Raw genomic sequence first — 23,529 nt, forward strand, 5'->3', positions numbered from 1 at the left:
AGTCTGTTTTCTGTGTAACCAAAGTAAAGAATTTTGTTTTTTAGAAAATATCTTTCCTTTGAAAATATATTTATTGGTTTCTTATGCTTTTGATAATAATACATCAGTACTAATTAACAAATAAACTCTAGGTAAAATCTAGCTTTCTAGGAAAAAATACAAGTCTTCACTTTTTCTCCATTCAAAAACTCAGGAGTCTTTAGTTGGGTATTCTTTAGTACTTATTTTCCACATTACTCACTCCTTCTATCTGTGGTTCCACAATCTCAAAATGTAGCTTCCACCTCAGTCTCAAATGGCTGCTTGAGCAGCTGCCACATTCCAGTCAACATGGAAGGGAGAAAAGAAATTAGAGAGCTGACCCTTCCCCTTAAGGGAACAATCTAGAAGTTGCACTATCACTTTCACTATAAACATTAGCCTGAATGCAGTCACATGGGCTCATCTAACTTCAAGGGATGTTAAGAACTATATTTTTTAGTTAGTTTAAGCATACCCAAATTAAAATTGGAGGAGGCAGAGAGGGGAGGAGCAAAGAAGAGTAGTCCAATTATTAAAGGAAAGGGTAATAGGTATTTTGTTGAAGTCTCTGTCATGTGGATTGAAGTCTTTGCATATTACCACATTTCATTATACCCTAGATACCAACAATTGTAAAAGGTATGATTAATTTATATATTATTACAAAAGTAAAAATAAAAACACTGTTAAGTAAGCCATGATACAGTGACTTTCTTATCCCTTAATATTTTATTTTACATCTTTTGAAAATATTATTTTAAATTTATTTAGGAATATGTATAATTTACCTTTAACTGAGTCATCAATGCCCATTTTTTCCCAAACAACATTGGCCTTTGTACTAACAAACACATTGTTGATGTAGCAGTCTCACCTCTACGATTTCTTCCAAGACACTGATGTCCATTCTGCAAATTTTGAGGCTAACAATTTATGAGTTTATTAGACAGTCTCAACAAAAAGTTTTCAATAAACAGCCAGGACTCATATTTCTTCTGCAAATGATTTGTTGACTGAAAGATTGATAGCTGCAATCCTTTTTTATTTAATGACACTGGGAATAACATCTAAATCTGTGATGTATTAAAAAAAAATGTGCCTGGCCAATTGGAAGTGTCTCAGTGAAAGATGTATCCTGATTTTGGAGATATTAAAATGTGAAGTAATGCATTTTAGAATCGATAATATAAGGTATTTCAATTTAGGATTATAGACTATTTGCAAAGATGACTCTGAAATGACATCAAGCCATAAAATCACGTTTTTGCCTAGTGTTGGCTGCATGATCTTGGGCACCTTACTTACCGATTATTGTCTCCAATTTCCTATCTGTAAAATGGAAACAATTGTAATGTCTAATGCTTGGAATTGTTGGGAAGGAATATAATAATATACATAAAGGGCTTGAAACAGTGCTTGGCATATGTAACTGTTATACAAATATTGGCTATTACTATTTCTTTTATGCTCTGGAATTGTGAAATCCATAGTCCCTGATCTATTCAGTTTTTAAAATATTATTCCAATATTGAAATTATATATTTTCCCAGAAAGTTATCCATTTGACATAGGTTTCCAAATATACTATACTATTATGCAGTTATTCATGATATCTTTTAGCTTTTTGATAATTATTCTCTCTTACATAATATCCATTCTTCCATTCTGTTTTTTCTTTTTGCTTTATTTTATTCTTTGCTTGATCAGCTTTGCCAAAAATTCAAAATCTTATTAACATTTTCAAAATCTGTCTTCCAACTTTCTTACTTGTTTTTTTTTTTTTTCTTGAGTGGTTATTGTTCTTGATTTCACTGTTTTCTTCTCTATATTTATTTTGACATGTTCCTTTTGGGGTTTTTTTGTTTGTTTGTTTCTTTTATTTTAAGTGTTTGTTACCTTGGCTTATGCTTTTATATAATGGTATATATTTTTAGTTTCCAAGCAGAAAGAAGTTTTTAGTTTTTTCTCAGTTTAATATACTACTACATTGTCTTTAAAGAACATAGGATGTAAGATGATTATTTTTGGATATTAAGGACTCCTTTGTGACTTAGTTTGATTTTTATGAATGTTCCATGTTTGCCTGAAGAGAAGCGATTTTGTATTTATTATAAGTAAACTTCTATATATCTGTTGCAACTTATCAATTGCAGTTAAATCTTTTATCTCTATGGCCACTGTATTAACAAATGTTATTGGTAGGTTCATATTGATAGAAGCATTAGAAATAAGCGATGCTTGGATATACTAATAGTATTTACTTATCTAAGTATTTCAAAATGAGTTGAGTATAGTCAGGACACATCACAGAGAAATTTGCAACTCGAATATATGAGCTTGAAAGCTTCAAAAATCTCCGCTGGGGAGATATATAGTTACAGAAGATAATACCTGACAGAGACTGTCACATCAGGTTTTGTAGAAACCTAACTGTCCCCTTAGGTCTTTTTGTGTATACATGAATCTAGACAATTTTGCAGTAGACTGGCATGGGTGTGTGCTTGGGATTAGCTCACCTGCATCTTATTCACTTCACCAATTATAGAGTTATTCAATATAAAAGATGATTATGTTTATATTTTTCTCTAGTTCATTAATTCTGCTGCTTTTGGCTGTACTCCTCAGACATCTTTTTATTTTTCCCTGTGTGTTCATGTTTACCAACCTGGACACTTGACAGGAGGAGAGAATACTTAGGTGTCAGCTATTGCTCGTTTTGCAAGTTTGGAGTAGATGGGACTGCTCTTTACCTTCAGGTAATCCATCTCCATTTGCCAAGTAAGCTTCCCTCTAACACTGTTATGGACTGAATTGTATTCCTTCCAAATTCATATATTGAAGTGCTAACCTCCAATTTGATAGTATTTGGAGATGGGGCCTTTGGGAGGTAATTAGGTTCAGCTAAGGTAATGAGGGATGAGGTCCTCATGATGAGATTAATGCCTTTTTAAAAAGAGACCAGAGAGTTTGCTCTCTCTCTACCCACACACACTGAGGAAAGGCCGTAGGAGGATGCAAGCCAAGGAGAGACCCTCAACAGATACCAATCCTGCCGGCATCTCAATCTTGAACTTCCAGTCTTTAGAACTGTGAGAAATAAATATCTGTTGTTTGAGCTACCCAGTCTATGGTATTTTGTTATAGCAGCTAGAGCTGATTGAGACAAACACATTCCTCTTTTTAAGACTTACTCTCCTTAGGGCAGAGTGATGGAGAAGGTGGGAAGGAGCAAACTAATTAAGATTCAGCAGCTACATAAAGTTTCCTTGTTGTCTCCTCTCAGTAAGGAGGCAACAAGAAAACTCTTCTGCTCTTTTCCTCTGTAAGTGGCCATTCAGCAAGCAAGTATGTGCCCAAGGAATGGTTGGAAGAGGAAAGGGCAAAATGGAGAAGCTCTCTCCTTGACATCTAAATATCTTTTCAGTTTTTAATAAACTTTTAATTTTGGAATAAATTTAGATTTACAGAAAAGTTGCATAAATAGTATAGAAAATTCTTTTATCCTTCATTCATCCTTCATTACCCCCCTAATGTTAACATCTTATAAAACTACAGTTTATCTGTCAAAATTAAGAGATTAAAATTGGTATATTACTATGACCTAAACTCTAGACTTTACTTGGATTTCACCAGTTTTTCACTTAGGTCCCTTTTCAGTTCGAAGATTTGATTCAGAATGCTACATTGCATTTAGATATGACCCTCTTTTAGTTCAAAAAGGTCACCTGTTTGCAGTCTATGGTCTGAAAGGCCAAACCCTTACTGTGGATCTTTCTATATTTTCCATTGCATTTTTTTAAAACCTCACCTACTACTTGCAGTATCCCAAATTGTGGTCCTATGTGCCTGAGTGTACTAATATACTCTGCTTCAGATGCTCTTTCTACTTTTAACACTATTATTTTTTCCAGGACTAGCAAAAAATAATTTCTGTTTTTTTGAAGACTTCCTGAATCTACCCACATCCACCCCAACAGAACTCATTGCTCACTTGATTGAGCTATATTATACTTCTTTTATATCCTGTCATAGAATTCAGAGTCTGAATTGTATCTAAGGTGACTCTAATGTGTCATTCTCCCCTGTAAGATCAGTCTTTCTCAACCATTCTTTTTCTGCCTCAATGTATATAGGTTCCCTTCGGTAATAGTGACTTGGCGCTGCAGTGATTCTCAACAGAAAACTTATGTGAATCTTTCTCCAACAGTGTGTTCTCTCATATATTCAAACAAACTCTGCAGTGAAATTTATCTATCTATCTGTCTATCTATCTATCTATCTATCTATCTATCTATTATCTATCTATCTATGAAGGCAGATGCTGTGACAATCAATAATTTAGCCTCTGTGCCTTGCATTGAGAAATATTTTTTTTCCCAAAGAAATTAAAGCTTTGTAGGAGTAAAAAATACTCTTGTGTAAATCAATAAAAATCAAGGTGGGTGCCTTAGGACATTATGTCCTAAAGTTTTTTTACTTAACCCAGGTCAGGCTGCTCGCCACTCAAAAGCCAATTCTCGAGAGACAAGTGTTGGTAGGAAAGGAAAGCTTGTTTTATTTTGGAGGCTAGCAACTCTAGGGGAGGGCAGATGTCTGTCCAAAGGCCTACTCCCCCCACAACAGTCAGGGGACAAAAGCTTTTATAGACAGAGGGAAGGGGTTATATGCAGAAACAATACAGTCAGCTCTGACAGTCATCTTGAAATTGGTCATCGGTGGTCTGACCAGCATCATCTCGATTGTTACAGGTACAGTTAATATTCGGTTCCAGGGTCAGTTTCCATTTCTTTGAGGCCAATTCTTGGAATTGTGGCAGCTTGTGTTATGGCTACAGCCTGGTCATCATGTAGTTAACTTCTTCCACCTGGTGGGGGTTTCAGTATCTATAAGACAGCTCACAGGATATGGCTCAGAATATTATCTATAGCTCTTAAGGGGGAACTAAAGGTCCTTGACTCTGCTTAATGACTAAACTATTATTATTTGGTCTCCTTTGACTGTTTTCCTTTGTTTCTACATTTTCTCACTTCTCTGATTAAACTTATGCTTTGGCTAAAGTTTTTCCATGGACAAAAGGCAAGCTGAGGACATGGCGGTGTGGGGGGACAAGGACCTAGGGTTCTGCTCCATTTCAGTTTGAGTGATGAAGTCCAAGCTCTGTCCTTTACTACCTTTACTACAGGACATGTTACTTAAATACCCTGAGCCTCAACTTCCTCATCTCTAAAATGTAAATAACAATAATGATACCTATTTTATAGGGTTGTTTTAAGGACTGAATAACTTAATATATGTAGTCCCTTGGCATATGGTAAGTGCTGCATAAATGTTATGATTATGAGCACAAAGATGAGGACAAGATGGAATGTTAAGAGGTGTTTTAAAAGGAACATGTTTCAGGCAAAATTAACCAACTGTGTCAGAATTCAGCATACAGGTTACCCCTAAAAGTGGATGTCGTGACTGAGTAGTGCATAAGGTAAATTGTTTGGGGACTAGGAGTATTCTGGTTCTTAATCCAAGTGCTGGGTTTCTCCAATTTTTAAAAATTCATCAAGCTTGTAAATATAATTCTAACACTTTTCTATATGCATGCTATACTTCAATAAAAATGCTATTTACCAAAAGGTTCCTGACACTCCCACCATCAACTGCTCCATGACTTATACATAATATTTACTGTAGTCAATTAACACTTTTGCATGACACTCCTCACCAATCTTTAGGCTTTTAAAATTATCTTATACTTAAAAACAGATTGTTTTCATGATTCATTTTGTCAGACTCTGACTCTTGCAATTTTCTTCTTCCAATTTCTCCAAATACGAACTTAACAGTGTTTTTCATTTTCAAATAGGCACGGAAGGGTTATAAAACATATTGATGTCCACTAAGGTACATTTTTTTTTAAATCAGGGATTTTGATGAATAGAATCATAACATAATTTAAAATACAGTTGTCAGTGGGAGGATAATCTAAGTGAGGTAGTTATAGCCTTATGCTTTTTTAATTAAACCATATTGCTTGATGATTTGAGTCCAAAATAATTTTTAAATAAAAATATAAAGTTATATTAATATAACTTAAGTTTTAAGTTATATTCCATTGTTGAATTCATGGTGAAATAAATCTCAAATCTCCATTCTGTACATTTTTAGTTCAAAAAATTAAATTGTATGCTAAATCATGCAAACAATGTATATCTCTCACACTTAATCCATCTAAAACTGTACTGATAGTGTGTTACTTAAATCTGAGCACAACTGAATATTATTTGGCTTTCACTAGCTTTGTACTTCATTAAGGGAAAGGTCAATACGCACAAGTATCTGATTCTTCACTACTGTGGTCAACAAGCAGATGATTAGAGTGAATCAGGCCTCCTGCTTTCTTACTCTCTTTTTCATCCACATCAGTCCTTAATGCACACAGGCACACTCAAAAGAACAAACACAAAAGGACAATTATCACATTTCAATTCCACATCCCTCCTCCTTTTTGCGTATAGATCTACACATATAAAAGGGTCTACATGCCCACATGCCATATGTTAAGTAATCCTGGCTTGTAGAAACTGTGTGGAGTGCTTGGTGGAATTTGTAGATGTGCATTTATCTAAGCTTTGCAGGGTTGTATGGCTCTACAGAGTTCCTTGAGATTGCCATTACATTACAATCACAGTAAGAATGTGACTGACTACCTCTTTTTGACATATCTTACAACTCAATTCCATCTTCGACCTTGTCTAATATTTTGAGATCCATTGCAAGTGTCTCTGTGTTTCCAACCCCAATCTGTTGGTTTCTTATCTGTTTCTCTGAGCAGTTCCATCCTCAGGCACAAGCAGGAGTTTATTCTGGTTTAGCAATATTGTCCTCCCATCATCCAGCCGGTTCGCATCCTCTGCACCATCTGTTTGTGATATATCTTCACTACACTTTTGCTACCAGGAAAAAAGTATTTAACTGGAGTTATTTCTTTCTTTGATAAGCACATTATTGTAACTTCAATAAATCTTGGAATTACTGTTTATTTGTTATATGCTAAAGGTTATTAATTTTTTTGAAAAAAGCTTCAGTGTTAAAGTGGTAAAACAAGAAATCATCTACATTTTTTGTTCTAGGAATATGTTTTCTTCAACAGTAAGCATTAATACTAAGAGTTCTGATTAATATTTGTTTTCTTGTCCTTTCCAATTGTTCAATAACTGTACATAGTCCTTCAAGTAATTGATACTCTCTAACTATTCAGTTCCAGAAGGGAGGGGAAACTGGATTTGAATCAGTAAATATTGATGAAGTAATATGGATGACATGAATACCATGTTATATTTTCCATACTACAAAGATTAAGTAATGCTCTTTTCCTTTAACAGTGTCTAAATTTTCCTATAGTTCACTTGAGTTACTATACTACAAAATAACGATAAGTTATTTCATTTGTTAAGGAACACTCCCATTTCATTGTGCCTCATCTTAATCTCTATCCAATCCAACTTTTTTCTTTTTCCTTCCCAGAGAAGAGTGCTAGGAATTCTCATCAACAGGTAATTCCCATGATTCCCTTTTAATTTTACACACACACACACACACACACACACACTTAAATTGCCGATTCTCAGCTTAAACTTTATCATAAAATTTATGCAATAAATAGCCTTGATCATATGTGTGAGTTAGGACCTTATGCTGGTAAATGTTTAACCACTGGACCTTGGGATAGGAGGTGGAAAAAAATCCCTCTGAATCTTAACATATTTGAGTTTCCATGGGGTAAACACTCCCACCATGACTGAACCTAACATCACTGAATATGCAGTTGGGATGTCATCCCCATAGGACAGCTTCCTAGGGCAGAAAGCGTGAGAAGAAGGATGGAGTGTGCTTCTGGAGGGGCAGACAAAAGACACCTAGCCTACCATATAAAGCAGTGAATTTTATAACACTTGAAGATAAAAGGATTAGTAGATGATATTTTTGTTGTATTTAGGGTTAGTGTTTTGCTTAAAAATATTCTTATTCAACCACTATACTCCATATATACTTACATTTTCTCAGTTTCGTGTGCATGTCAAGATTTTTCCTGCAGAGGCATATATAATTTTTGAACACAGTAAGGAATTTAAAAAATAATTTTATCATTTTAATATGGCATCTGATAAATGTAATTTAAAGTTTAAATATTATTTAAATTAATATTTTCTTAAAATTTTATTTTAAAATTAATTTGTAAAATCCATAGTATAAGACAAGTTTTAATATTTCTCATTTTAAAAGTGGAGAACATTATTTTATTTTCTTTGAATTAATTATGTAAGTATAAACATGATTGGATGGTAACTTTTTAAAAATAATGTTATGGATTTGGTGTATGAGCCAAATGTATATATAGTAGAGTGTGTACTGAAATTAAACTTCATGGTAATAAAATAGAAAAAGCCCTTTTTCTTTAGCTAATATTTAAAATTCATATTTTGTAGTTTAAAAATATAGACTAGTTTAACTTAAAACAATTTTTGTGATTTGATTCTAAATGATGAGGTCATATGGAAGGTTCTAAGCTGCCATTTGCAAGCACTTTCCATAAAAACATTTCATGGAGGTATACTCTTTATTCCCAATATGAAAATCAAAACTGTACATAATTGTTATGACATTTTCTCTTCTTAAGATTAGCATTTAAAATACTAGGCATTTTGATGTGTCAATCAATAATTTTGATCAGAAGTATATAAATTTTTTTCCTGATTAAGATAATTTATTTATGAAATAATATATTTTTATTATGTATTTATCATTAATTTATTTTTTTCAACTTAATGTTTATACCCAAGATAAAGAGTGAGGTATGATCAACAACACTGACATCTTATGTCTTTGTTATAACTAATCACTTAGAAATCCAGGAAAAACTAATATTCCGATGATCTCTGTGCCATAGAATAATAGTATGGTGAACATCAAGGAGTCTGAATTAAAAGTTAAACACACGTTTAATTAGGTCTCATTTGTTTATTTTTGCTTTCATTTATTTGGAGAGGGATCAAAAAAATATTGCTGTAATTTATTTCAAAGAGTGTTGTACCTATGCTTTCCTCTAGGAGTTTTACAGTAACCAGTCTTACATTTAGGTCTTTAATCCATTTTGAGTTTATTCTGTATATGGTGTTAGAGAGTGTTCTAATTTCATTCTTTTACAGGTAGTTGTCCAGTTTTCTCAGCACTACTTATTGAAGAGATTGTCTTTTCTTCATTGTATACTCTTGCCTCCTTTGTCATAGATTAATTGACCATAAGTGCATGGATTTATTCCTGGACGTTCTCTTCTGTTCCATTGATCTATGTGTCTGTTTTTTATTTGTTTTGTTTTGTTTTGTTTTTTGTGGTATGCAGGCCTCTCACTGTTGTGGCTTCTCCCGTTGCAGAGCACAGGCTCCGGACGCACAGGCTCAGCAGCCATGGCTCACGGGCCCAGCCGCTCCGCGGCATGTGGGATCTTCCCAGACTGGGGCACAAACCCGTGTCCCCTGCATCGGCAGGTAGACTCTCAACCACTGCGCCACCAGGGAAGCCCTATGTGTCTGTTTTTTGCGCCAGTACAAAATTGTTTTTATTGCTTTAGCTTGGTAGTATAGTATGAAGTCAGGGAACAATATATAATTATATTACATAATTATAATATATAATATTATATATAAATATTATAATATTTTATATATATCATATATTTTATGTATCATATATTATGTATTGTATTATATTTATATATACTATATATCATATATGATATGATATTTGATATATAAATATAATATATTGTATATTTACATTATATAATTATAACATATTATATTATTATAATATTAATTTTATAATTATGTTATATGATTAGTATTAATTATTATAATATTAATTATATCATATATCCATTATATATATATATAATGGAATACTACTTAGCCATGAAAAAGAATGAAATTTTGCCATTTACAGCAACATGGATGGACTTGGAAGGCATTATGCTAAGTGAAATAAGTCAGATGAGAACGATAAATACTGTATGGTATTGCTTAAATATGGAATCTAAAAAATACAAAAACTGGTAAGTATAACAAAAAAGAAGCAGACTCACAGATATAAAGAACTTATGGTTACCAGTGGGGACAGGGGGGAGGGGCAATATAGGTGTAGGGGAGTGGTGGTACAAACTGTTGGGTTAAGATAGGTTCAAGGATGTATTGTACAACATAAGGAATATAGCCTATATTTTGTAATAACTGTAAATGAAAAGTAACCTTTATAAAAATAAAAAAATATATAAAAGTTAAAAAATATATGTATTTTAAAAGAATGCAGGCACAATTATTAGAAAAATAATATAAAAAACTTAGAAAAGCAGAAAAACCTAAAGTAAACAATTTTATTAACAGGTAATCAATAATCTCAATTTTCAGTTTCAATCACCATTAACATAAACATTTTAGTTCGTAATTTTTAGTATTTCTATATTATATACCCACATGCACACAAAAATATGTACTTCCTTTTTTAAAAAAAATGTTTTGTAACATACACTGCTTTCTAGCCTTAAGCCTATTGTAAATATTTTGCAATAATAATGAGAATTCTTCCATATCATGGTTTTAATTTTACATATTGTAGTCCATTATATGAGTGAACTATAATTTGCTTAAATTATCCCCTCTTTATTCATGATGTAAGTAGTTTCTATTTTCTTGGGGTTTTTTTTGCGGTACGTGGGCCTCTCACTGCTGTGGCCTCTCCCGTTGTGGAGCACAGGCTCCGGACGCGCAGGCTCAGCGGCCATGGCTTACGGGCCCAGCCACTCCGCGGCATGTGGGTTCCTCCCGGACCGGGGCACGAACTCGCGTCCCCTGGATCGGCAGGCGGACTCTCAACCACTGCTCCACCAGGGAAGCCCGATTTTCTTGTTTTTATAGAAGACATAAATAATAAATATTTCTGCCTTCATTCATATCTCTATTGAGTTCTTTGAAAAAATTTCTAGAGCATTTGTCACACACATTTTAAGACTTTTGATACACAATGACAGATTTACCTATTAAAAACTGTGCCAAATTACACTAACACCAGCAATATGAGTGCCTGTTATTTTAAACTCTCACCAACACTGGTCATTCTTATTTCATCTTTGCCAATTTTACCATAGCAACTTTAGATTAATTATATTCCTGCATATCAATTATCTTTACTTAAGATGAAAATAGCATGCAATCATATATCAGAGGACATAAATTCATGCCTCTACATATACTCTTACTAACAAGATCATGTCTAACACTATTTACTGGGAGATAATTCTCCAAGGGTGTGTCACATTTCCACATGTTTTGTGACACCTTTTGATCTGGTCTATCTTTTCAAGTATACTTGTATGGAAAATGACCAATAGAGATAGGATTTCCCTCTGTGGCAGAGGGAAGGTTTGTTTGCCATACAAGATAATAAATAGGTGATTTCTTGTATGACAAAAGTTGAGCAGGTTTACTAGAAACCACTTTAAAGGAATGAGGTTTCCTAAACTGGTGTTTCCTCATCTGGGACACAAATTCACTGCACGCACACATCCTCCTGGCCTCTCCTTTACATCGCCGAATGGGACTTGGATATCAAGAGGAACCGATGCAAACATGAAGCTCATCGTGTCTGCTCTGCTGCAAATAATAAAGTCCTTTCTCTCTATACCACGAGTCTTGTATCCTCCATCAACACCTATGAAACTGGAAGGTTAACTTGTTAGCTTGCAATTAGGTTAAAATCTCAGGCCCTTCAGAGAAGATCTTGACACAGTTTAGACTACCTGAGTCTTAGGGACAAATTTGCTGGAACAGATATACACTTCCAGAAACAATTCAGGCTAGAGTGCTACGTTAATAAAAAAATCAATTTACTCTTTCAGTGTATACCTATGTCAAGGTACCTATATAGATTGACATAGGTAGAGAAAGGGAGAGAGAGGAATGAAAAACTAAAAGAACTGGAGAGGAAAAGAGGGATACATTTATGTTTTGTGGCCATAAGTAAATACTTAGTCCTAGTCAGAAATTTTGCAATTTTTTTGCCAAGTACAGGAAAATTATCTCCCCTTCAGGCATTGAACCACCTTAATTCCTGTTTTGGAAAGGATACAGATGTAAATTAATCAATCAGTAACTCAGTTGGTGGATATATAAGGAAAAGGTCATCTTTAAATATGAACCATCGATTTTAAAATGTATTACTTATAATGTAACATTTCTCTATACTGTAGAGTCATGAATTTGTGTGACATCAAATCACCCAAGACTATAAACAGGCTTGAGGGGAATCAAACATTTAACATATTATTCTAGCAAATCAGATTTTTAATCTAAAGCTAGTTCTAGTTTACTATAAGAGTGATAGAATAAAGTAACAGGTGTTTGTTTAGTATTTTAATTGATAAAATGTTTTGAAAACTTACTACGTGTGAAGGATCAGCAGCAAATGTTTCTACTTTTTATCCAGAAAATAAGTAAGCTTCTTAACATTTGCCATACCAGTTTTAGTTTACTAAGTTCCTTGTTTTGGCTTTGCTCTTTGTTCGTTGTATTATAAAGAATGCATCACTATAAAGCATATCAGTAAAATATGTGCTGAATTTTGTTCAAGTCAAAATTACATTCATTTATCTTCTACCTAAACAGAAAAATAATTCAAATGATTGCTTACTTCATCAGAGATGTTTGGGCAGAATCTCATTTCCCTCTGTACTTCAGGGACTTGTCACAAAATGCAGAGCTTCTACTTGTTTCAAAGAAAACTTTCAACATGAAAGAAATAAACACAAATAAAAAAGGCTAAGCATATGTCATGTTGTGACTACATGTCTTGGGCTATATTCTGTTTCCAGAATTAATTTAGGAATTAAAAGGACAAATGAAAATTAGTGGTAAGCTTGATTATTACTGTTATCACTTAATATATTTTTTCCTGTGTTTATCTTTACTGTCATGAATCTGCAGTATGACACCAGTTAGCATGATGTCCAGGAAAATTACTGTGCATAAATTTGGAAGACCAGGGTTATGGTTTCAGCGTGTCAGTGACATGTGTATTATCCTTTCAACTCTCTGGGACTAATTTGTAGATGTAGTGGGGTGATTTCAGTGCTTATTAACATTTTAGGAAGTCACAACACTGTATTCAAGAACATGCAGAAAACTATAGCAGCAAAGCAGTGGAACAAGCAAGTACATCTTTTCAGGTAAATTGAGAGGAATCATCTGCATCTCTAAATAAAATAAAAACCCTTAACCAGATGATCCTTAAATTTCTATGACCTCAGATATGGATCTGACCTAATAAATCCTTGAAATACAAAATCATTGCCAGCAGTGATAATAAAAATTATTTCTATACCTGGCAATTGTTACTATGACTAAATGACTAAACATTAGGCTAAAAATGGTCAAAGGCATGTCTGGGATAACAAAAATTAACAATTTTGCTTGTTTCGCAAGAATGGTATAAACAGCTAAAAATATATCATGTTTCCTTAGTGTAATTTTAAAAACTTTCCTTCATAATTTTATTTTTTTCAGTATTTATAATTGATATTGAGCAAGGAACAGCTTTCTAGAAATTAACAAAAAGATTATAATAAATTATATAAAATTATTAAATACATGCTGAATATTATAGAGATCTCTCTAGAATATGTGCATTATATATCACTAGGTTACTCCTAAATTAATCAGTCATTTGTCACTTCCAATAATTTCTGAGTACACAAAGTCTAATTTATAAAATATTTTATCAACTAGAAAGCCATTTAAAAATATTATTGGATGCCTACTATATATACATGCTATTACAATGGGTAAAACAAAGGATGCATATATATAAAATGCAACTTTTCTCTCAAAGAATTTATAACTTATCAGAAGCAATGAAAACTGACTTACTGAACAGAGGATTTTTGATAATAAAGGTATATTGTTTTGTGATCTTGAGAAGGCATAATTAATTCCACCTGAAGGAATTAAGGAACACTCATGGGAAGCTGGCAATTGATCTGGACCATGAAGAAAGACTAGGTTATGCATTGGCAGAGACGAAGAAAAGGAGTATTCCATATGGGGGGAAAGCACGAACCAGGATCAAAGAAAAGCTCAGAATATTTTTTTTAGAGAATGCGGAGTTGTCCAGTGTGCAGTTGAAGCACCAAATTTAGAGTCTAGAAAGTAAAGAAAAACATAGAATGAAATCCATTTATGGAGATATCTCCTAGAGATCTGCATTTTATTCTATGCTTAATGTGATGCCACCAAAGGTTCTAAGAACAGCTCTGTGGGTGGTGTACTTTAAGAATGATCACTACACCATCCTTCACACTCACCATCTTTGTGCAGAGTATTTTATGCCTCTGAGTCTGCTTCCTCAACTGTAAAATATTAATCATAACAATTCTATGAGAGAAATAAGATTAAAATGATTTAGCATGTCAAATCCCAGCATAAACACAGACCCAATAAATATTATTTCCCTGCTTGCAAATTTGTGTGAAAAATTACAAAAATAAAACATTAACTGGAATTCAATTCAACTATACATAATGATGAATCTTTTAATCAGAGAAAATATTATTATCACACTAATCTGTGTTCAATAATTTTTTGAAAAATTAGTAACACATGGGTGAAGTATTTTTTTTTCCATAATACGTGGTGAGTTTTCTTAACAGAACTCTTTTTATAAAAGAGAACATTCTATACTTTGGCCATGCTACAAAGCATTTATGCACAATGTGTTCAACCAGCAAGACCATCTGTCCGGATAAATGACTCCAACTTTAGGAAATATATTTTTTTTCTAGCATATATTTGCTAAAAAATCTGTAGTCCAAATTAAGTTTTACGTAAAGTTCATTGAGGCAAGGAAATGACAGAATATGAATAATAGAAAAATCGGTTTTGGAGTTTCTAGGAAAGACTAGTAGTGTACAAATCAGTGATGTTTGTATTGTTTGTGCTATAATAATGTTTGAGCCCAATCTTTTTATTCATCAGAAAATCAGTGTTGTTATTTTACGTAGTACGATTTACAACAGTATATCTTTTATACAGTAACAGCAATCCAGCCTAAGCTACCTAAGTAAAGCCTATGGTAGCTATCTACTTCTTTTATAGCTCATTACCTTTCAAAGTGCTATCATCTCAATGGAAAATAAGGGCTAAAATTTTTCCCTCCCACAGGTTCACAGAAAAAGTATACTTGATACACTTAATTACTCTAGGAATTCCAGGTGATACTTAGTTGTTGATTGTCTTTATAAACACAAAAGTACATAACCACAATCAAGAATATGCTTAAGCTGTACACATTTTAATTATCAAAGAACTAATTTCCATCAATAAAGGGAATACACCTTTCATCAGGCCAGCAAATAAATTTTATTTCTTCACTATAAACAAAACTAGCCTAAGGACTCTGATAAAGTAAAAGTCTTTTCTCTGTGTTCACCCAATCCTATCCCTTCCCATGTATCCCAGCATATAAAAGGAAGGCAGTGCCCAAGTGAACACCTGAAACCATTTCAGACATGCACACTCTTATTGCTTGATTATATTCTATCTGAAATCCAAAACTGTACTTGTTGATGTAAGTTACCTGTTTTGGCCCATGTATTTCATCTATCAAAACATGTTATTACCCAAATACCACTTCATTTCTCACTATATAGACAAAATCTTAAAGGTAGAGAATAGACAATAATTTTAAGCTACATAAATCAGACAAAATTTAATTTTAAAATTCAAAATACATACAAAAAATGAGGGGAAAATAATTTCCTTTTTCACTTTTGCTTCAAAAGTTTCTGAGTTTAAATTGGGTTCAATTTAGAGGGGGGAAGAAACCTCAAAATTGCATTGTTTATCTAAATATCCAGAGTCTGGAAACCAGATTTTAAAAATACCGTATGAGATTGTATTTTGCTCATGAGATTTCTGGCATTGTTTCCTGCCTCTAGAGTAAGTAATGTCCAGGAGAATAATGAATCTTTCTGAATTTGGCACTGTAGAGTCCAATACTTGCAAGCAAACAAGAGTGCTAATGAAAAGCCCCAACTTGGTGAGGAAAGTTCCCAAAAGACAGCTATCCACTGGCATTGCTAAACAAGGGGGTGACCATGGGAACAGCTCCATCTTTTCCTCATAGGTGATCAGCAGGTACTATGAGGTGAGTTTGACATGATCACTGCTATCACCTTTTTTATGAATGACAAATTTTGCCTACGTTATTTTTACAAAGAAATCCAGTACTAAAATCACAGTTATTTCTGAAAAACCTTCCTGCCACTGGAATGACTTACATAATTAACTGCATGAAAACTATTCCCTTTGGTTTCTTGGAAGAATAGAAATTTACAAATTCTCACTTTGCAGGCTAGTCTTGTTCTTACTTTTGTGCTCTGTATCAAGGAAAAGCATCAAGATGTGAGCTCATAAAAACAAGATTGGAACATAGAACCAAGTTAAGATTTCAATCAGGGAGTTAAAGCCTTCTGACACTTCTGCATTCTTCACATATAAAACTTTTATAGACTCCCTTCTGCATACAAAATTGTCTTAGTGGTAGAATTTATGACTGTAAAAAAACCAAAAAGCAAAGAGACAGTGGAACCATAAAGGCATTCTTATTAGCTTGCCATTTTTAAAGGTACTCAGACATCAGCTAATATCTATGTGGGTGTCAGGGAGCAGGGAGCGTCCTGCTACACAGCAAAAGAGGATACCCCAAACTGCATCTCTCCATGTATCTGAGAAGTCCCTAGTGACAGAAACAATCTGCATGTTGCTGTCCCCAAATCACACATTTCTCTTTCACAGGTTTTTGTGAAACATTTCCATTTTTAAGAAGATATGGATAGCCAGGCAAATTTCCACACATTTCTCATCTATATTTTGACACTATGTAGATTTCCATTAAGATATAGTTTAGTTTTAAAAATATGGTTAACTAGAAAATAGCTGGAAGCTGCTTCAATAAATCAGAAAGATAAAGTTTGAGATATGTGTATATAATCAAACCATGAAATTCATTTCTACAGGAAATCAATAATATATTTTTGAAAAAATGAAAAGGGATTTTACATGTATATAAATAAAGGTGGCATTTGTTAGAACATTAAATAGACAAAAAGTGACAAGAACTATGTACATTTGTGCTTTGTGAAATAAATTTAATATGTGCATGATGGACATATTCCTCTCATTTTATATAAAGCACTCCTGAATATTTTATGGAATAAAATTCATAGAATATAGTTTGTGTGTGTGTATACATCTGTATGTGTGTGTGTAGAGGAGTATTATGGTAATTAAAAAATTTTTGTGGACATTATGGTAAAAAAGTACCCTTTGATATTAAAAAATAATTTAAAATGTACCTTTTTGTTTCTTCTTCTTCCTGCATATCATCTTGGCATTGGGAAACAGTTAGCAATCCAAGGAGCAAGGTATTTATCAGCCATCACTCAAAGAAAGCATAATAGCAGATGAGATGATGGTAAGTGGAAGATTATAATTGGAAAAGGTACTTCCTAATGGAGATATATGTAAGGGAAGCATGGGATGGCAATTATATTGGGCTGTTGAGCACTGGTACCAAAACACTTCTGTGGATTTTTCATGTTTTACCTATTCTGAAGGAGAGTGAAAACTAACATGATTTTCACTAAATTAAGAAAATAATATTAACCCTAATTCTCACTTATGTTTCAGTCATATTTTGTTAGAAAGACACTGTCAAGCACTTCCACTATCAGCATGCTGCTTTAATTATATATTAAGATGCTACTCTAGTGTCTTAAAGTAACATCCTCCACAGGCATCTTAATGTTAAACTAACTGCTCTGCCAATTAGTTGTCTAACTAGTGCTGCTCTGTTATGTCCACCCTTTAAAACTTCTGCATGAGTGGATATATATGTTACATTATCATTCAACTTGCCCATGTTCTACTTTGAAGGCTTCATTTTGTATCTTTTACATTAATATACATCTTCTTTCCCCTAACTGATTTCTTCTCTTTCCTTATATTTTCTGTTTAGCATCAAATGTGTTGTTATAGATGAAAGACTATTGAAATGAAATGCTTTGCTAATATAAAGATTCTGGGTTACTTTGATGCTTAAACTTCCTTCACACTTCCTAATGTCACTTTAAGAAGAAAATTAGTTGAAGCTGGTTATGATCATATCTATTTTATATAAAGGAAACTGAGTCATCAAGGGAACAAAATGAGCTATAGCAATCTCAGTTTGAAAGATATACAAATATCTAGCAAACGGCTTCAGCCTAGAACCTGGTTTGCTTGCTATTTTACTGAGGATTAGGTTTGGCTATAAGTATTGGAGAATCCTGATAATAATGGGTTATATAAGTCAGAAGTGGTTTCTCAATCATGTGAGAAGTCCAGGGTGAGCCAGGTGCCTCACATTGTTAGGCTCAGGTCCATTTCCACCTGTATGACCTTGCACTCTTCATCTAAGATATGTTCTAACTATATTATCCATCTTCCATTCACAGGAAGAAGAGATGAAGAGGCAAGAAGTCTCCAGGAGCTTGCACAGCGTACTCCTGTTTCTATCTCCTTGACCAGCAGCTTGGCAAGTTGAGAAATGCAGTCTCCATCCTGAGCTGCTATATGTCCAGACAAAAATCAGGTGTTCTGTCACTATGAAATAAGAGGAGAACAAATATTTGGGGGCAAATTGTGGTCTCTAGTACAAGCCATGGTATAGCATGTACATATAGAAAAAATATATATAAATTCTGTGACTATTTAGCACCAATAATGGGAAAATTTTCTTTTGCATATAATTGTAATAAAGCAGTTACTGCATATTATATTAATAAGACAGCTTAATATTATGATTTCTGCAGAACAATGCTTGAGCTCAAATATATTTTCTGAACTATAAGTCATATGTTACTAGAAAATGAAGCTATATTTATGTGCTAGAAGAAAAGAGTCTATTGTTTCAGTTATCTTCTGCTGTGTAGCAAATGATCCCAAAATGTGGTAACTTAAAATAACACCCACTTTGTTATCTCTTGCAACATTGTGAGCATCCTGAGCTCACCTGGGCAGTTCTATTCCATGTGGTGTTTGCAGAGGCTGCAGTAATTTGGGGACTCAACTGTGTTGATATGTCAAGATAGGGGCTGTTCATCAGAGCCCCTTAATACCCTCCAAGGACCACTTCATGTGTCTGGTCTCCTCCCAGCACGCAGGCTAGGTTCCAAGAGTCAGGCAAGTAAAGATGCTAGTAGTCCTCTTCAGGCCTTTGTTCAGAAATCCCAGAATATCATTTCTGCCACATTCTTTGGTTAAAACCAGTTATAAGGCCATCCCAGAGTAAAAGTAGGGAGGGGATTGGAGGGAGGTGGGGAAGGTTAAGTTCTACCTTTTGATGCAAGCAGAGGTATGTACATAAAAGGAGAGAAGAAATTGTTAAAGGTCATCTTCAGAGACTAGGTACTAACTATATGTAATACAGAAAATAGTAGAAATAGCACAGAAAATCAACAATTCAATGATAAAACTAAATCTAAAATTCTACCAGAAAGCATTGCTTGATAGATAATAAGGTCATTGGAAATGCCCTTGAAGACAATGAGATTGCAGTTTAGCTTACAAAAATCAATTTTTCTCATCTTCATTCAATAAGCATTCACTGAGTGCCTTTCATATTCCAGATATATGTTACATGATGAGTTTACATAATTAAGGTCATCCTTAATCACAAGGCCACACCTGGCCAGGCCCATGGGGGAGGCACCATTGCACTGGTCATACTGTGACTTTCAGTTGTGGGGGATGGGGTGAGCTTTCTACCAAGATTGGGGTTTATGTGATAGGTGACATGAGCCAGACTCCTTATGGTCAAGACTGGGATAAAAGCCTCTGTCACCAGGGGCACCCAGGTGTTTCTCATCCCGAGACTCCCCTGCTGGCTGTGGTAGAACTCCTAAGATCCCATGAGATCCTGCTTCCTCTGGGAAGAGTGCTCGTGACAGCAGCTGCTCAGACAGACCTGATTCCACCATCTTCTGAGCTGCCCCACTTCTCAGCGTATCCCGGTCCATACTCTCCCTGCTCCACAATATGAATCTGCACTTCCCTCATACATACCGGAAGCACAACGCATACCCTGTTGGCTCCAACTGAGCTCTGTTCACCTTCCTAGAAAAAAAAAATTCTTATCTCAAGGATAGTCTTAACATACCAACAGTAGACTTTGAATACTTGCTATAGCAGAAATCTCACAAGGTGCCATGTGAGCAAAGAGGGACACCAACTATGGTAGATATGGGAAAAGAGAGGAGACTGGTCAAGTTAACAGTATCTGTCTAGAGGAGATCAGGCAAATAACATATGTGACTTTGATTTTCTTTTTCATTTAACCTTCAAGTTATTGAACTAATAATACTCAGAGAAAAAAAGATAATCCCCCCTTAGAAGACTGATTTACATATAGGTAAAAATCTATTGGTCCTAAAAGTTTCAGAGCTAATTCTAAGATCTATATTTTAGTACAGAATTTAGGAACTCAAGGCACTAGGACAAATTTTAGTTAAATAGGTTTATTACTTCTCTTTTCCCTGGTAAATCTCCCACATCTTATATCTTCCTTATCACTTAAACACACATACCCATTATCTTCAAAGACGTGATAAATAGATGTCAATTTGTCTTAAGACTTTTCAAAGACTGATTTAAAAAAAAAAAAATACAAGTTCTTAAACACAACCTAAGGGAAAAGTCCAGATCATTTGTAGCTACATGTAAAATTAGTTTCACATTTTGCTCCAGGGGCACTTATTTTAAAAAATAGACCTTTCTTCCCTGTTCTACAGGCCCTGCATTTGACTATTTGGTTTTAGATAGAAAATGTTTTTAAATGTGTGGATCATTCTACAAGTGAAAATAATCTTTTAAACAAAATGCTGAGCCACCTACTATGAATACCATTGAGAAAATTTATTACTTGATTTAAGAACAAAAAAGTCATCTTATAAACACGGTCAATATAATCCTTAGAATGCACTTGAATTGACAGAAAATATTACTCTTGCCTGATAGCACGTGCGGGGTTTTCAAATAAAGAAGAAAGAAAAACCTTAGTGGATATTCTAACCAAAATAAAAGAAAGATGCCAAAACAAAAAAAAATCATTTGCTTAGCTTCAAATCCAGGAAGATGCCAATTTCTAGTGTCAATAAGGTTTGTTTATGTTTCATGTAGCCTATAAATGTTATAGGATGGAAGTAATTTTAATCAATTTTGCTGTTTAAATGATTGTTCCTTATTCTTTATTTACAGCTATATTTTCAGGCATAAATCCTGCAAATTACAGGGTCAATATTAAGCATTCGAGATAAAAATCAGCTGTATTATTTTGCAGCCAACATCAGGAACTGTTTTGTCACAGTCTTTCCCCACTAGCTTTCTACTTCCTCAAGGGAATTAAGCACTTTCACTACTTAACTTCTTTACTTTCACCTGAGTCTCTCACTCAGAACACAGCTGATTCCTTCTATAGCAATAAATCGCTGCCTTTGCTCAACCACATCCCTACCATTTCTCAACCAAATCACTTTGAAACAAGTCTCAACCAAATTAACTATTGACAGCTCTTTGTTTTAAAATTTCATTTTTTTAATCAGAACTAGTGTAAATCACTATAATTTCCACCTCTCAGATCCAAGTTTTTCCTTCAACATCACACAGAATAGATGGATTTCCTCTTTCAGAATAGCATACTAATTAAGAATAGAAGTTTTAGATCCAGACTGTGTCTATTCAAATTCCATCTGCCCCTTAGTAGCTATAAGACCTTAATCATTCTTATATTTACTTGCCAATATGTTATTTGAATACTGATTCTTTCATCATGCTTGTATTAATTTCTTATTGCTGCTGTAACAAATTACCATAAATCTAGTGGCTTAAAGTGACACATATTTATTATCTCACAATTATATTGGTCAGAAGTATTTAATAGATCTGACCTAAAATCAAGTCGTAGACATGGCTGCATTTTGTTTCTGGAGGCTCTAGGGGAGAATCCATTCTCTTGCCTTTTTACCTTCTAGAAGGTACTTGTATTCCTTGGCTCATCATTCTCTTCCATCTTCAAAACCAGCAAAGGTTGTTTAAGTGTTTCTCACAATGCTATCTCTCTTGTTCTGACTCTTCTGCTTCCCTCTTCTATCATTTAAGGACTATTGTAATACACTGGATGAAGCAAGAAAATCTCCCTATCTTGATTAACAACCTTAATTCAATTTACAATTTAAATTTCCTTTTGCTGTGTAACCTAACATGTTCAAAGGTTCCAAGGATTACAATGTGAACATATTTGGAGGACTATTAATCTGTCTACCACAGCATTCAATCCTATATGCTATTTTTCTTCTTCTTTTTCATGATTTTGTGTTGTATTTGAACTTATTAATATAATTTATGATCTCAATCTATTTAACTCATAATGATGAGTTCAATGAATAATTGGTTTATGTAAAAAAGAGGCATTGGTCTGAACATTAAAGGATGAAAAGAATTTAAACAGATGGAATAGAGAAAGAAGGTCACTGGAGATAGAAGAAGAAATTCATGAAAAAATAGTGATAAGAATGAGCAAACTAAACATAAAGTTTAGTAAATTTCTGGAAACAAGAACTTCAACTTAGAAATGAATGATAAGAAAATATGGGTAAAATGAAGCCCAATTATAGATTTATACATGTCTTTGAATACTTCATTGAGAAGATTACATATAGTATAGTCATAGCCAACTTTGACAATAGGTGAAATAAGAAATCATATGTGTGTAAAATATTTTATTTGTGAGATATTATGAAGGCTTATTTGCCAAAATTGTCTCTCATAGGCAAATTACAAATCCTTAAAATTCTCCTATTAACAATGTATTGGATTTAACATTCTCCTCTTTTTAAATACAAATACTCCTGGGGGTGGAGTCACGGAGGGTAAACCATTAAGACAGTACACATAGTGAAAATTACTCTACAAAATTACCTCTTTTCTCAGTTATATTATGAAAGCACTGAGGCTAGAGATGGGAATAAGGGACTGGAAGAAACTAATACCCAAGACTGAGATTTTGGTTGGGAAGGGGACTAATCATTGAGGTGGAAAATGCCAAAGACATAATTTTGCCAATGGCTTTCCTATGCTTAGCCAATAAGGAGAATCTTTTTTTTTCTTTTTTAATTGAGTATTGATATGTTAAGGACAATATTTTTAGATATTACTTAAATAGGTCAAATTTCAACATGTTGAGTCTAAAATAAAACAGACTAGGACTTAGGAGCTCATGCCACATCATTCTTTCCTGTGTCATCACCAAAAGCTCATACACCAAAGTCTTGTGAAGGAGATTACAACCTCCTGGTGCCTACAGCAAGAAAAAGTT

Source organism: Orcinus orca, chromosome 17 (genome assembly GCF_937001465.1).
Source record: "Orcinus orca chromosome 17, mOrcOrc1.1, whole genome shotgun sequence".
Taxonomy (NCBI): domain Eukaryota; kingdom Metazoa; phylum Chordata; class Mammalia; order Artiodactyla; family Delphinidae; genus Orcinus; species Orcinus orca.